Source organism: Pan paniscus, chromosome 2 (assembly GCF_029289425.2).
Source record: "Pan paniscus chromosome 2, NHGRI_mPanPan1-v2.0_pri, whole genome shotgun sequence".
NCBI lineage: Eukaryota > Metazoa > Chordata > Mammalia > Primates > Hominidae > Pan > Pan paniscus.
The window spans coordinates 179,304,834-179,322,507 of NC_085926.1; the positions used below are offsets into that span (position 1 = coordinate 179,304,834).

Genomic DNA, 17,674 nt, shown 5'->3' on the forward strand with positions numbered 1-17,674 from the left:
CAGTGGGCCTCTGGCCCAGGCATCATACTCACCCAGGGCCTCCAATGGGCCAACACATTGAATCACAGAGATATTCCGAGAGGTCAGAGAGAAGACATAGTGTTCCAGTACCATGCCATGCTACCTGGACGGCCCTGCAAATTGAAAATTGTGTAACTATATTTTTATATAGATAGTCATATAGCATTGTATTGTGGGTATATGTTTATAGCACTAGTGTGTTAGGTGTAATCATTTTAAATATAAAACAATTTTGATAACTGTTTTAAAGCTTTTTCAACAAATGAGGAGCCTCAAAATATGAAAGCGACTGGGCTTTGTCTGACCTTTGAGAGGCATTTATCATGGATTAACAAATTGGAAATGCTGAAAATCCCCTTATAGGGTTTGTTGATTTGCAGATTATTTACTGGGAAATGTAATTGAGCAATGCTGCGACTGGCCTGCTACTTGTGATTATGGGGGCCTCCCAGGGGATCATATTAATACCAAAATTACTTAGCTTTTTATTAATCAATTATGGGCTTCTTTATTTAGGGGATGCAGAGAGTTTGCAGCAGTAGAAAATCCACTAGGGTTTTAAAATTTCTTATTAAATCTTCTAAGGGATTTTTCCAAAATGTGGTTAATAACAGAGTTCTATGACATGATAAGCTAAGGAAAAGCAAAGTATACCATTTGTAATTCTAAAAGAAAATTATGGGTAACTTAACTCCAAAAGCAATGATAATTAGTAGCAAGAGGTGTGAGATAGAGTGAATTAAATACTTTGGGCATTTTGTGATTATTTTGGAGAAATCGTTACCTTCTTTAATCATTTAGATTGTGTGTGCTGGGAATGCACTGGTGATTAGGGGTTTGATGGAGGTCTAATTCGACTCTGGATGTCAACAGGATCACAACACTAGATAGTAAATATTGCCTGTTAACTGATGATACCTGTGTAACTTAAAATGTCTTACAAGTTGCGTCTTGGACCTCATCAATATATTTATGCTAATAAACTCATTTGTGGGAGGGAACATCATGAATTTCTCTTTGGTAGTTTATTTAATTTTCTCTGTTTGATTTTTTTTTTCAGTTCTCTAATTCTTTCCAGTCCAGATGGACTAAGATATAAACATTGAAACTGGCGTTTCTGTTTACCTGTTTGCATGCTTTAGAAAGGCTAGCCTTTTTGGTTGATTAATATCAATGTAACAGGAAAATAGTTGCTTGGTCCAGTGGTTAATACAACTTTCCTGAGTTAACAGTATCACTGCACACTGATTAGATCATCCAAGATACATAGAGGGAAGAACCTGGTACTGGGGAAAAGGGAGGGAGTCATTCGTGTCATCAATATGCTTTGAGCCTAGTATGTGCCTGATGTATTAGGGCACCAGATGCCCTGGGTGTGTCATCTTACCTGTTACATGGCCAGTCCAAACAGTTGCTAAACTCAGCTCTCAGTGTTCACTGGGAAGCTGCAAGTTCAAAGTTGGGTTTGAAATTATTTAAATTAAGGGAAAATCATGTGAATGACCAAAAAAAATTCTCATATGAATTTCCAAAACCTAAAATTATATTAAAATATGTTAAGTCTTATGAATGATGTAACTACCTTAAAGTAAGTTAGCATTTTAAAAGCTGTTTGCTATTTATAGCACAGATACTATCATTTGCAGTAGAAAAGTGGCTTGTTCTTTAGTGCCTAGAAAATCAACCAAAGCATTAGAGAAATGCAAATCAAAACCATAATGAGACACCATCTCCTGCCAGTTAGAATGGCGATTATTAAAAAGTCAGGAAACAACTGATGCTGGAGAGGATGTAGAGAAATACGAATGCCTTTACACTGTTGGTGGGAGTGTAAATTAGTTCAACCGTTGTGGAAGACAGTGTGGCTATTCTTCAGGGATCTAGAACTAGAAATACCATTTGACCTGGCAATCCCATTACTGTGTATATACCCAAAGGATTATAAATCATTTTACTATAAACATACATGCACACGTAAGCTTATTGCAGCACTATTTGCAATAGCAAAGACTTGGGACCAACCCAACTGCCCGTCAATGACAGACTGGATAAAGAAAATGTGGCACATATACACCATGGAATACTATGCAGCCATAAAAAAGAATAAGTTCATGTCATTTGCAGGGACATGGATGAAGCTGGGAGCCATCATTCTCAGCAAACTAACACAGGAACAGAAAACCAAATACCACATGTTCTCACTCATAAGTGGGAGTTGAACAATGAGAACACATGGACACAGGGAGGGGAACATCACACACCAGGGCCTGTCGGGGGATGGGGGTCAAGGGGAGGGAGAGCATTAGGACAAATACCTAATGCACGTGGGGCTTAAAACCTAGATGACAGGTTGATAGGTGCAGCAAACCACCCTGGCACACGTATACCTATGTTAGAAACCTGCACGTTCTGCACATGTATCCCAGAACGTAAAGTAAAAAAAGAAAAAAAGAAAAGAAAGAAAGAGAGAGAGAGACAAAGAAAAAGAAAGAAGAAAGAAAGAAAAAAGGAAGAAAGAAGGAGAAAGAGAAAGAAAGAAAGAAAAGAAAGAAAGAAAGAAAGAGATAGGAAGGAAGGAAGGTAGGAAGTCAATCGACCAAAGTGGAAAGATGTGATTACACATGTAGTGGGGAAAATATAAACCATGGGTTTCTTAGAAATTTTAGGAAATAGAGACTAGAAGTGGAGTGACTGCACATATTTATCTATTCTAGTGGTCAAAAACTAAATGCACTTAAGGCAACAATATCAATGTATACATATACGTAAAACAGACAGGAATTGACCCATCACTTGGAAGACTCAGCCTCACCCACCTCACCCTAATCCAGGTCCTGAATAACAGGTTCCCAGTCTCATAACCTCTGACAACCATTTCTGTCCCCCATCTCTGACAAATGAGGCTTGGGTTGGGTTGGAGGGTAGTCCCAGAATCCTGAGCTGGACTGGGGACTTACTGCCTACAGCCGTACTATGTTGCCCACCAGGGGAAATACTAGAAACGGGGTCCTCAGAAAATGATAGGCGAGAACCAGAGTAAACAGCCCAGATGGGGTCATTTTCCAAATGGAGCTAAAGGTAGAAAGGCAGCCAAGGTATAAAGTTAAAGAGACAAAGGCTGCTGCTGAATGAGGAGGAGGGGAGATGAGCCTGCAATATTTCTGAGTCATCTGTGGACATCTGCAGTCTTTTCTTATCCATTTTCCACAGCTGCTGTGAGAGCTCCATCAGCTTTGAAGTTATGGCCAGAGACAAACCATTTATGTGTTTTTGGCACTTCTAATCATCTGACAAGACACACAGCCAAACCCATGTACTTTTCCCCATTGTAGTCAGCCTTATGCTACCTTTAATTCAGTCTTGAGGCAAGTGAGCTCAAGATACTTCCATAAGTGGATGACCCAGAGTGTGAGATCCCCAGTGAGGAGGACACTTGCTACTGGGTTGAAAATCACCTCTTAGAAGAGCCTCCATGTCCGCCCCCCAAAAAGGCTGAGTGACCTACCCAGAGAAACTGGTAGAGCTGTGAGTCAAGGCCATGATGGCTATTAAGGGACAGTTTGAAAGCTAGACAAACAGCTTTCGAATAGCAAACAGCTTTCAAAATGCTGACTTAAGAAAATTACATCCTTCCTAAGACTTAAGGTTCAACAAGATTAGCAGTCCCCTGAACAACAAAAAAACAATTTCTTCTATGCATTTTCAAAACCCACCTGATTCCAAAGCTGAGGCTTTTTCTATTGAGCATGAAGATCAGGTAAAAACAGGATCAGGGAAGTCCCATTCAGAAGAGTTTCTGCACACATGTCGTTAGCTCCACCACCACAATCACCACCAACTTCGCAGGGGCACATTTCCCTAGGATACTTTGTCCAATGAGCAAATCAATCTGAAAACAAAAGCCCCTTGTGGAAATGTTCATTACTAAGAAGTTTTCTGCTCTTTACGATGAAAACTGAGAAAGTTGACGCTCCAGTTTCCAAATCAGCCTTGATCAATTTCTGCATAATAGTCTGGGTAGAAGGTACAAATGAAGGGTGGGGGGGCAGGGAAAGCAATATTTTTTATACTTGCATTTGTTTAATTTCTCAGGATACTATTATTAATAGACTGTACTTTTAGGAGAAGCAAATTCACTTTATACAGTGTTTAAGGAATATTGTATATGTAGGATCAAATGAGGGGAAAGGATAGTTTTGCCAAAGGCAACTGTTATCAAGGTTCTGAAATTAATTGGATGCTTTAATTGAGGTAGATTACTAGCTAATGCTTGCTTGAATACAGTAATTCTCCTATTAAATTATCTTTGAATAATTACCTGAAATTTCTCAGCTGCAGGGACTGATGGCTATTTAATTGCACAGTGATGTTGCTATATAATTACTTAACAAGGTGTCCTGTAATAGTTTAATTCCCCTTTTACTGAAAAAAAGTGTATGATAAAGTAACTACAAATACTCCTTTCATAAAAAATAAATTGCCATAGTTTTTTCTTCAAAGATTATTTATTATTTTAAAGTAAATTAAATTATTTCTAAATTTTTTATTTATAATTCAAGTATTGATGCTCTTTTAATAGAATAGAGGCTCTCTAACATATAATACATTAGATAACATTTCAAAGGATTGGAACTGTCATTTAAAATGTTTACTTATCAATAACATTTTATGTCTTATTGTTAAATAAGACACCACCCCTTTCTCTTCATTTTTATTATTTTAATTTCAAGGTTCTCAAATTAAGTATATATACATTAAATAAATAATGAAATACTTTTAAAATGTGGCCATATGTCACATGACAATGATATTACAGACATTTAAATACATTTCTTAGGATTTTTAAATAAACAATCTACAAAGTAGGTACTTTCCACCAAGACATCAATTTATTAGCATTTAGGATATTGCCACAGATGTTATTGGCATATCAATGACAAATATCAATAAATATCATCTGACTCTTAATCAGGTTAATCTAATTGACCCCTATAGTAAGCATAATCTGATACAAAAGTCAAAAGCAAAGGACACACATTTTGACAATTTTTCTTTCTTATGTAACTTGGTGATATAAAACTAGTAAAATAATCAGGAGGGCATGGCTGATTGGGATGACTAAAAGAGAAAATTATTGTCAGTGCACTACCAGTTTTAGCATATTAAATATATTTCTAGAATTTGTCCTAGAATAGTTTTATATTGTATACATTACTTTAATGCAGAATAAAATGCTTGTTGAGCTGGATAATACCAAAAATTGATTGGAAAAAATTAAAATTGAAAATTATTTTGATAAATTAAGAGAATGGATTACATTTACAAGATGAGGCTTGACAGATTCAAAGCAATTTTATTCACATAGGGAGGATAGATGAGAATGTTCTATTTCCAGCACAGCAAAAACAGTACTGAGTCATTGTGAAAAACTAGCCAACTGTGAGAGCTCATATAAGGTCTTTTTTTTCTAAATAAATCTAATACTGAAATGCATAGATGGGAATGTAAAATATAGAATTCTCACCATCCTAAGCATTGGTTGGGACTGAACTGGTGAAGACAAAGCCAGTTTCCGATTTTGTTTTTAAATCACAGCTCACAGATGTAATATATGCATCACATGGGTTAAAAAAAAAAAAAAACTTTTCAGTATCTGCAGGTTATTTGTCCTGGCTCCAGTATAAACAGTTTCATCCTACTGAGAATATAATTTTTGGATTAGGTGAAAATGTAGAACAGAATACACTTTTTGATTATTGTGCAAGGAATGTAAGAAATGGAGAAGCTCCATACTTTGATGAAATTATCCTCATCTATTATAGCTACAGATGGACAAGTTGCCTGAGAAGTATACCAGACAGGGAAATGTACCGTGTGATGTTAGAAGATTTTCCAGTGTGCCAGAAGTCCATAATCCAACAGCCTTTTCCTATGGAAGTGGGTGGAATGAATTTTGCAGCTGAGTGAAAACTGGGTATCAGCCACGAAATCTTTGAAATCTTTAAGATGGAGTTTTGAAATTCTGAGGAAGCAGAGGCAAGATGTTTGATTATTCCAGCCTTTTGGCCACTTAAACAACATTTCAAAGCCAAGGCCAACAGAAACCAGTTCCTACAGAGTGTCAGTAAGAGAGAATGCGGTGATGTGGCTGAGGATGGGATCATGGTGTGATGGAGATGGTGGAGATTGAAGTAGGGAGATGCAGAAATGAAGGGATGTTCTTGATGATCCCTAAAATGTTGTGTACCCCAAGATCCGACCCTTTGGATGATCATGAATATTACGGTCACTCTTCAGGTTTTCATTTTTTTTTTTTTTTGCCAGTATCTTTTTGCCTTTACCTGAATGGTCACTCTTTTGTGATCCATGTCACTTTTGTATACTTCTGGTTTTGAGGACAGACTGCCAAAAGGCAATATGAGTCTGCCACTAACCAATGAGTAAAAGGGAAGTGGATAAAGTACTATTTCTGGGATGCATTCTCTCCACATTGCAGACACCTGGCCAAGCCTATGCTGTGTTTGTGTGTATAACACACCCTCTCAAGCAGCTGTCCCACTAAGATGCAAGGGCAGTATTAGTCAAGACACAACATAACCATCCTGAGACAGTGGGCCCATTTGCACTGTGTACACTTGAATAATTCATTTTTCTCTTAAGTAATAGTACTACAGCAATAATAAAAACATAGCAACAGCCAGGCATAGTGGCTCATGCCTATAATCCCAGCACTTTGGGAGGCTGAGCTGGGAGGATCACTTGAGCCCAGGAGTATGAGACCAGCCTGGACAACATAGTGAGATCCTGTCTATGCAAAAAAATTTTTTAAATTAGTCAGGCCTGGTGGCACATACCTGTAGCCCCAACTACTCAGGAGGCAGAGGTGGGAGGCTCACTTGAGCCCAGGAGGTTGAGGCTACAGTGAGCTATGATTGTGCCACTCCACTCCAGCCTGAGTCACAGAACAAAATCCCATCTCAAAAACAAACAAACAAACAAACAAAACCCTAGCTACAGCAATTTCCTGTAGACACTACAATTTCTTATTTTTCCAAACAACAATTGTGGATAAATTTTTCTTTTTTCATTCAGGAAGTATATCATGTGCTTTACCAGGAAATATAGTATCATTATCTTTTTTGGAGGTCTTTATTTTGTTTATTTAAAGTTGGAGCTCTGTTCCAATAACATGATTTAATCAGTGGGTGTGGTAGTCTAACACCACTATTGTGTTTGACTTCAGAATCAACTATTAAAAATAGATGTAGTCCTTGAATAAAATGAATAGTCTGATTAATTAAAAATGTACTTCTTTTTTTTGTATGGCTTTTCCTCAGATGGAAACATGTATCTCAGAAGTAATTATACAGGAAATCTTCCCTCTACTCACATATCCGCTCACTCCTAAAATAAAATAAAATAAGATTTCTTCATGTGGTTCCAGAAGGAAAGTGGTGTCATCTCTGTTCCTTGTCTCAATAATGCATCTTCTGCCAAAAGACAAATGTCAAATTAAATGAGCAAGACGAAATAGAAATGTCTCTATTAGGAGCAAGCTGCTTTGTCCTGCAGGGTATAGATGTGTGTTTACAGTAGTGTCACTCACTGTTCAGTGACTGAGATCAATTCTTCATTGGGATTCACATTTTGACCATAAATGAGAGACCACAATTAGGTCGAACTTTGATCAATTTTCCTGCCAACAGATCTGGAATCACATTTTAAGCCTGATCTGAGCTCATGTTCTTCCTTTATTTCAGCACAAAAGCTTGGGACCACAGCATCATTGAAGCATCCTTGAAATCATTTGTGTTTCACTAGTGATGTGAGATATGGCAATTCTTTCATTTCACAAACTAGATGGGCTTTTTTTTTTTTCTCACTTTCATCTAAGTAGAATTACCTAACCTTTCATGGCCTTGTTCTCTCGTCTGCAGACCTAGAGTTTTAGACTGTGAATTCCCAACTTCATTGTGTTTAATAATCACCTGGGAGCTTTAAAACTGCATTTTCCTAGGTTTCACCACCTGTGATTTTGGATCAGTTGAATGGGGGTGGGGCTCAGGCATCTGCATTTATAACAAGCTCCCCAGGTGATTCTGATACGGCAGATTATACTTCGGTGAACATGGCTATAGATGATCTCTGAGGTCTTTTCCAGATTTTTACCTCCACAGTCAATTCATGAAATCCTAGAGTGGGAAGTTCTCCTAAAGAGTAAATGGAATTATGTATAAATTGATTGAGCAACAGAGATGAGATAGTATGTCAGGTATGAGATAGTATGTTGATTGAGCAACAGAGATGAGATAGTATGTCAGTATATTAAACAACTAACATTTGTTGGGCATTTTTAGAGTTTCAGCAAGCCTTATTTTTTAATTTTTTATTTTATTTTATGATTACTTTTTTTTTTTTTTTTGAGACAGTGTCTTACTCTGTCACCAGGCTGGAGTGCAGTGGCGCAATCTTGGCTCACTGCCACCTCCGCCTCCCGGGTTCAAGCGATTCTCCTGCTTCAGCCTCCCAAGTAGCTGGGACTACAGGAGCACACCACCATGCCCGGCTAATTTTTGTATTTTTAGTAGAGGTGGGGTTTCACCATGGAGCAAGCCTTATTTTAAGCCCTTCATAAATATTAACTTATAGAACCTCAAACAATATTTGAAGGCAAGTGGCATCCTTACATCCATCTGATGAGTGTGAAAACTGAGGCACAAAAAAATGAAGTCATTCGTTCAAAAGTAGATGGGACTTGTGGAAGAGGTAGATACTCAATAGCCTGAAAAGGGTGCTCTAGGTGGAGAGAGTAGAAGGAACAGAGGCTCAGTTCTGTTAAAACTCAATAATAATTCAAGATATCAAGTGGTTGGCTTATTTCAGTTAGCATATCTTCCAGGTTCGTCCTTCCTGTTGCAGATGATAGATTTTACCCCATTTAAGGCTGAATAGTATTCTTTTGTGTGTGTGTGTACCCTATTTTTTAAATCTACTCATCTGATGATGGACATTTAGGTTGGTTCCATAACTTAACTATTGTGAATAGTGCTCATTAAACATGGGAGTGCAGATAGCTCTTCAAAATACTGATTTCAATTCATTAAAGCCAAGCACAGAAGATCAATACCACAGGATCTCACCTATATGTGGAATCTAAAAACGTTGAGCTCATAGAAGTAGAGAGTAGGATGATAGTTATCAGAGGCTAAGGGAGGGGAGTGGATGGGGAAAAGGGAAATATTGATCAAAGGATCCAAAATTTCAGTTAGACAGGAGAAATAAGCTTTAGTGATCTATTGCACAGAATGGTGACTGTAATAAATAATAATGCTTTGTATATTTCAAAATTGCTAAGAAGAGTAGATTTTAAATGTTTCCATCACAAAAAATGATAGGTATGTGAGGTTATGGATTTGTTAATTAGCCAAATTTAATCATTCCACATTGAAAACATATATCAAACATCATGTTCCCAAATGATCATTGAATAAATATTACATTTATTATATATGTAGTACAATAAATATTATAATTATAATAAATAAATATTACACTTATATAAGTATAATATAAATATTAAAATTACATTATAATAATTGTATATACAATTATTGTTTGGCAATTAGAAATAACATCCTTTAAAAAGAATAGCAAGTGCTCCCATGCCTGGGGCCCTAGTCCCACTTTGGGAAAAGTGTGAGGAAAGAGGCAGGAGGAAAGGAGAAAGGATGGTGAGAAAGTTTAGACATAAAGCTGAAAAGGTAGCTCATGGTCTAGTTTATTAAAGTACTTGGATGTTAGAGAATTGGGGGATTTTTTTACTTTTTACTTTTTTCTTTTCATTATACAGTCAAACTCAAACTATAGCCCCAAATAAGGCCAGCTGTATTTATAATGCATGTATCTTTTATTAACCAATAATTCCACTCCTGAAATGTTAAGTTCACAAGCAGAAACAGGCATTAGAAGATATGTACAAGGCAATTTCTCACAGTTATTTGTGATGCTAAGGAAAGTTTTGCAATAAATTTTTGTGCATGCACATAATGGAACATCATTTAACCATTAAAATATTTTAGAAAAATACTTAATGATGCGAAAATGCTCATGATACAATGTCAACACTTTAAAAACAGGTTATCAAGCAATATACACACTAGAATTCTAATTTTGTGAAATATGCATATATAGGTATATGGTTATATATGTGTATTGAAAAGGCTGAAGCATTAGCAGGGTTTTAACAGAAAGTTGGATGCTTATGCATGATTTTTATTTTTGCATTAGTCCGTTTGGACTGCTATAACAAAATATTATAGACTAGGTGGCTTTTAAATATTTAGCATCATTTCTCACAGTTCTGGAGACTGGAAGGCCCGAAATCAAAGCACCAGCAAATTTGGTATCTCATGAGGGCCCAGCCCTCATAGATGGCACATTGTATCTGTGTCCTCATATGTTGGAAGGGGCCACTTAGCTCTCTGGGACTTCTTTCTAAGGGCAGAGCCCTTATGACCTAATCAACTTCCAAAAGGCCCCACCTGTTACTACTGTCGCCTTGGGTTTCAACTTATGAATTTGGGAGAGACACCAATATTCAGACCCTTGAAATTTTCTTTATATTTTTCCATGTTTTACAAATTATTCTCTTTGAATTAGTGTTATATTTTATTTTATGAAATAAGTGCAATAAAGTATATTGTTTAGAAATGTTTCAGTGTGAGGCCAGGCGCAGTGGCTCACGCCTGTAATCCCAGCACTTTGAGAGGCCGAGGCGGGCGGATCACGAGGTCAGGAGATCAAGACCATCTTGGCTAACGCGGTGAAACCCCGTCTCTACAGAAAATACAAAAAATAAGCTGGGAGTGTTGGTGGGCACCTGTAGTCCCAGCTACTCAGGAGGCTGAGGCAGGAGAATGGCGTGAACTCAGAAGGTAGAGCTTGCAGTTAGCCGAGATCATGCCACTGCACTCCAGCCTGGGCGACAGAGCGAGACTCCACCTCAAAAAAAAAAAAAAAAAAGTTTCAGTGTGAGTTAAAGCAAATAAGATTTTCTAATAACTAAGGCAATTAATTAGTAAACCCCATTTTTGTGCACCCAGTTAGATGCAATGATTTCAGTTTTCCTGTGTAAATGCTTCAACATCATTCCAAAGTGCCTTTATTTTGGGCGGCACTCACCTGTATGGAAATTTAGGAAGATAGTGTTGTGTTCATAGTTGATGGGAAGATTGATAGTGTTTCCTCACCCTGATGAGAATTCAATGATGTGGTGCCATGCCATGGCACAGTAGTGTATATGTCATGGGCTTAGGAATTACCTTTTATCAGGGCAGAGATGGTGAAGCAATTAGATTGTTTCTTCATTCTCTTTTGGTTGGGCAATGTAGAAAGCAACTGTGGGAGTGGTAACAGGCCATTTATACAACTTCATAGGCCACCTGTGGTCAAGCCAAATCAGTATTCACTGAAAAAAGGAATTAATTATTCTTTACAAAATCATCCTCCCTTAAATTTTAAGGAACTTTGCTCAAGAGTTACTAGCACTTGTAGTCTAGGTATATTTTTGAAGCATATGACAATTGTGTGGATGAAAGAGTGATAGTGTGCTTGTAGACAATAGAATCTTTGGAGTTGGAAAGTGTGGTGCCATTCATTCTGGTGACAGGATTTTGGGTGTGTTCTCTGAAGCTGCTCCATAGTGTTAGTCATGTGTAGGTAAATAATAAAAATGGCAAACCCATTCAGTGCTTACTATGTGCCCTAAGTGTTAACTTGTCATATATTCACAGCGACCACCATGATGTAGGTAACATTATTATCCCCATTATACCTGTGAAGAAACTAAAGACATGGCGAGGTTTAGAAACTTGTCCAAGGTCACATAATCAGCATTACTTAGTGTCTTACATGTGACAGGCGCTAGTACCTCAGATCAGCATGCTGAAGCATTGTACTATAAGCACCTTGCAGATTTTAACTTCAAGCCTTACCACAATCCTGAGATGTATCAATATGTCCATTAATCAGATGAGGAAACTGAGGCTCATTTTAAGAGACCATACAATACCTAAGAGAGAAGTGCCAGGTGGGAAGAAGCAATGTGCAAGTGGCACCTGTTCTTTCTACCCTGAGTTACCTTTTCCTCTGCTCCTTGCTCTTCACAGCCCTCCATAATATGATTGTTCTACCCTTTAAAAGTCTGGTCGAAAGACAGATTTAGACACCATCAAGAAACACTTTTCTACAGCTCCGGCAAGAAGAGGAGTTCACGTCTCTAGAGTCAGACAGAAATTGTTGAATCCCAACTCTGCCACTTATTGGTGGTTTGACTTTAGGAAGGTTTCTTAATTTCTCAAGGCCTCATTTTCCCCAACTGTAAAGTGAAGATCACAGTGATATGTCATAGAGTTACAGTGAGGATTAAATAAAATCATTTTAATAAAGCACTTAGCAAAGTGCTTGGTATATTTCAAGTACTCATTAAATAGCAACAGTAATAACAATAACAGAAAGGATGTTTTTTTTAAGGGAATTCATCACCAGATCAGTATCAAACTGTGCTCCATGAATCAGTAGTTTCTTGAAATAATAATGGAACTGTCTAAAAAGGAGAAAGAGGGTCATAAAGCAAAAGAAAAGTAGAAAACTCTGGTTTAAACAAAATTAAACAAGATTTTTATTGTAGAACTCTTATAAGCCTTTAATAGCCAATATATTGGTAGAGCTATAAGAGGGCAATAGAGAAGGCAAGATTTCCCAATCCATTTGAATAGTTCTATTTTTCTGGGGGGTCCATTAAGTCCTGGGGACTCTTTGGGAATCCCTCTACTGGACAAAATCCTGAGTATCCATTACATTTTTCCGAGAAGTAGGGAATTCTATTATGCTTCCCCGTCAGAGATTTTGAAATAGAGATGAAAATAGTATATTCTATCATTTTCAAATTTATGTAACATCCCATGTGCTTAAAAAATAATCCTAGGGCTTTAGGAAAAGTGGGGTTGATTCCAGTAATAATTAATATTAACTAAAATAGACCCACAAACTATCAAAAACCGCAAGTTTAATAACATGAAACATGTATGTAGCAGTACTGAACCACTACCCAACCCTCTCCTCAACCTGGAACGTTCTTCTCTACTCTGACCGTTCCAACCCTGCTTACCTGGTTAACTCCTAGGCATTCTCCAGGCTCACTGCAGATGCCATCTCTGCCAGCAAGTCTGTTCTGTATAAGATGCCCCGTAGCCCATGTATTTGCCCTGTCACAGCACCACACCAAAATGGCAACACGTTGATGGCAGAAACAATGTCCTCTTCACTATTGAGTCCCAGGGACTCACATAGCACATGGCACAGGATCAGTGCCAAATAGACTTTAGTGAGCTGAATCTCAGCACAAAGGGCAAAGCTAGAGTTGGAGATGGGAAGAGAGAATCCTACATAGGGGGAAAAAAGAGGGAGAGGCTCTGGGGAGCAGAGGCCTGATGGATAACGCATGCAGGATGGGCTTCAGGTTGCAAAGTAAGTTGGTAATAGCAGCAAATATCCTCGTAACCCTGGGGAATCAATAAGGAAGGGGCCCTTGAGGGTGCCAAACAGAGGGTCTCAACTTTGCTTTGCACCACCTTTTTTAACCTCAGCTGTTTCTATGTAATCAGTTAGTATGTGCAGGAATTTTTGTCCTACACAAGTGCATTTATTTGCATATCGCTAGAAACAACACTAGTGAAAGTCAACAATGCTTTGCATAATTTATGTTTCTTTAGAAAATATGAGCTAGGTGTGATGGCTTATGCCTGTAATCCTAGCACTTTGGGAGGCCAAGGCAGGAAGATCACTTGAGGCCGAGAGTTCAACACTCAGCAACATAGTGAGACCTTGTCTCAAGAAATAAATGAATAAATAAATAAAAATAAAATAAATATAAAAGAACAATGTGGTTGACTGTGTCTTAAGGGCAGCTCCCAGATGATCCCTTAGTAGAAGTATGACTGGACATTCTTTACAGTAGACTGGGTATAGAGAGGTTACTGGAGCCTGGAAAGATTTCTCAGGGTGCCCTAAGGTAAGCTCACAGCCTGAACCCTGAGGAACGTTTAATAGTGGAGCTCACTGCCTTTCTCCTTATCAGCCTTCTCAAGTCTTTATCTTGGTTAACCTCAACACCATCCACTTAGATTTCTAAGCTGGAGATCTCAGAACCATCCTTGCTTCCCTCCTCTTCCAAACCAAGTATTCAAAGAGTCACCAAGTACAACTGATTCTATTTAAGTTCAATGTGGCATTTTGTTTTGTTACTAAATTCTTAAATACATGCATCCTCATAGAAAAAATTGATAGATGAAAAGATAAAGCAGCAGGAGAAAAGTCACTCTCAATTCCATTGTTAATATTTTCTAGTATTCATGAAATTTTCTATCAAGTTCTGTATATAACTTTGACTATAGATTTTTTAAATTTGTTTTTTTAATCTATTCTTGACTCTCCTGCTCTCCTTCATTTATTGAAACTGATTTTAAGACCTTTCCTCATCTGAAACAAAGTATTTCCTGTCCCTAAAGACAGAAGAGTAATGAAAACAAGCGTGAACCCTGCTTTCATGGGGCCCACAAGGAATGTATGTAAATCTTTCCTTCCCTTCTTTAACACAAGGAGTCTCATACAGCTCATACTCTTTTTATTCCTCATAACATTATATTTGGAAATCATTTTATATCAATTCCTCATTCCTATTTCCTTGTATCCTAGCATCATAATATAACCAGCCCTACTGATGGATATTGATGGGTATTTAAGGTGCTTCCAATCTTTTGCTATTGCAAACAGTACTACAGTAAACAACCTTATACATAAGCCATTTCATGCATGCAGGACCAGAGCCATAGGATAAACCCCTGAGAGTAGGGCTTGGGGAGAAATTGCCAAATTGCCCTCCACAGAGTTTTACCAAATAACATTCCATCAGCAATGTATAAGAGTGCCAGCTTCCCCACCACCTTGGAACACTTTTATTCTCTTCTTAGAACTACTTGGTGGCCTGGAGAAATCTCGTAGCTGATCAAACTGAAGGAGCAGGAATGTGAAGTGGAAGGATTCTCCCCTCTCCCAGGCCACCGAGAAACTTGTCTTAATGGAGGTCTGGGTTTATTTTTTAAGAGCCTTTATTCCTTATAGAAGAAAGAAGAAGGAGAAAAAAACAGAAAAACCTACAATGCTACTATGTGAGTGCCACAAAGAGGAACAGATTTCTGTCCCATGTTTCCAACGAAACCAACCACTTAAAAAGATACAGGGCGCCATTCAGGGTTGTTGGAGCACTAGAAGAACACGTAGCTGATCTGCAATCAAATGGCCACTCGGGAGAGCAACCCGTGTGCTTTTACCCACAGAGCAGCCAGTTTCAACTGGAACATATGCAGGGCCCGTTTGCAGACTTCTTTGTGCGGTGGTTCATTCCCCATCTTAGAGGCTGGGGCAGGTTAGGAGAGAGCGCCCATGTTGTACAACAGTATATCTGAGCTGCCCTTTATGCCTACCTATTTCTTTCCCTGCTTTCACCCCTTTGTGTGTTTTTAATGGGGATAAGTGTGAGCTATACTGGAGCGCAATCACATTGTGGTCTTAAAAGGATCTCTGATGATAGAAAATATGTCAATTTATTATTTCCCTCAGGACAGAGAAAAAAGTACAAAGGTTCAATGGATGATGAAGATAATACTTGTGCACTGTATAGCATTTTCCAACAAAGGATTTTAAGGTGATTTTCTTTTAAAAAATATTTTATATTTTAGTCCCATTTTGTAGGTGGGGAGACAAGAAGATTTCGTAGTGACTAAAATGTCCTAGTGGTGGGACCCTGCATAGAGTCAGCATCTCTATGATCCTTCCGGGCTCTTTTCACTCCCTCTAGTGGAATTTGGTTCTTCACATCAGAGTTTTGACAGCAATAGCAAGCACTGTGCTATTGTGTGCGATCTTTTGGGTACCAGAGCCAGTTTCATCAAATCTTCAACCTGATGGCTCTATCTGTGATCAGAGCTATCTCATGTACCTACAGTTGCAGTTTCTTTAAATAACAATTAGCGCAGGAGATCCTGGGCTGCTCTTGAATGCAGGGAGTATGCTGGTGAAACTCAGCAAGGAGGTGGTCACTTGTTTTTTTGTCACGCAGGGTCTTTCATAATGAATCAACAAAGCATTGACAATAGTTTTCTTGTAAACTGAACAAACCTTATAAATGGTGTGTGGTCTCCCCTCCCCCATGAATTAGTTCCTTTGTCCTGAAATGTGTGGTTAGCCCAGATATTCATTCCGCTCTGCTGGGAGAGTGGCAGAGTCTAGGGAGGCACCCAGAATGTGCAAGACAAGTCGACATTTTACATTTTGGTCTTCTTTATCAGAGCTGGAAATATTTCATTTGTACCTTGACAAATCAGGAAAAAAAAAAAAAGCATGGGTGGACAGCATAGAAAACTTTCCCAAGTATCTGAGTGATCAATTTTAGGACATGAATGTGATAGCTGCTTCCTCTTTTTTATGTGTACAATGATGAAAGGAAATTAAGACTGTAGAAACAGTTTTTAAAGTGCTTTGTATGGCTGCTTGAAATTCATTGTATGATTGCCTGTTTTTTAAAAACCTAAATAAGGAGGGCTAAAGTACTTAGGAGAAAACTAATTGCTTTAAGCTTTTCCTCCTCAGTGTATGCTATTCTCTGCTGTTATATAGTCTTGGATATTGAGCAACTGAATGAAAGAAACAGTGTCTTACTTAAAGTAAATGGACAAACATCATTTACTGCTGGCGTTTTTGGCTCTTGGGGTGGGGGTGGGGAAGATATCTCATAGTGAAGTTCACCATAGCTTAGAGTTCATAAAATCAACCTTATTGTCAAAACACTGAAATAAAAATTCACAGAATTGAAAGGAGCAAATCTATGTGGAGGCAGGTTTTTAAAATCTTGAAATGTTCAAGTTTTGCTTCTTGTCTTTACAAAAAGGCAAATTATGATGGCATAATTTTTGACATGTTGTTACCAGAGAGATTGCGTGTTGGAATGTATATTAGATTAAATTGATAGATGGTTGTGTGAAAAGAACTGCAATATTCAAACTTGACTGTACGCATAAAATTATTTATAGAACTATATGACATTAATACCATCTTATTTCATTTCAGATATAATTTTACTTAATGGTAATTTGTATAAAGGATATGAATGTGTTTTTCTTTTTTAAAAAAGAATTGCCAAAATCATTGCCAACACATGAAAACAAGTCAATGATTAAGATCACATAAACCCATGTCATATGTATATTCAATCCAGAATTATTTTAGAGTCATTGTAGCCATAGAGTTTTCAAATAAATTATTTGAATATAAAAGTAGATTATGTATTTCCCTTGTGGCTGGCCAAATGTCTTTTCAACAAAGGGTAAAATAAGAAGGCTATTTTTTGTGTAAAAGAGTGATCTTTTTAGTCATGCTTGGCTGCCTTTTCAGGACTGTCTCCATTTATAATGAGATATTCTTGAACTCATTTGAACCAGAAAGTTTAGTAAATTTGTGGTACATTTTTACATAAAATATCATAATTTGTTTTAAAGGATCAGGTCTAGAGCAAAGAGAAAGTATCTGAATGATTGTT

At 37.7% G+C, this 17,674-nt stretch overlaps 1 long non-coding RNA gene across 1 annotated transcript in view; it reads right to left on the reverse strand.

Annotated features, from left to right (window-relative positions):
• Window positions 1-4,019, reverse strand: part of LOC129397478 (uncharacterized) — a 33,952-nt gene extending 29,933 nt beyond the window's left edge. Inside the window, exons 1-2 of the long non-coding RNA XR_008624944.2 lie at window positions 3,735-4,019; window positions 33-134 (exon numbers count right to left, since the gene is read on the reverse strand). This is a non-coding gene — a long non-coding RNA (uncharacterized LOC129397478). The remainder of the gene's footprint in view (window positions 1-32; window positions 135-3,734) is intronic.
• Between the last annotated feature and the right edge of the window lie 13,655 nt (window positions 4,020-17,674).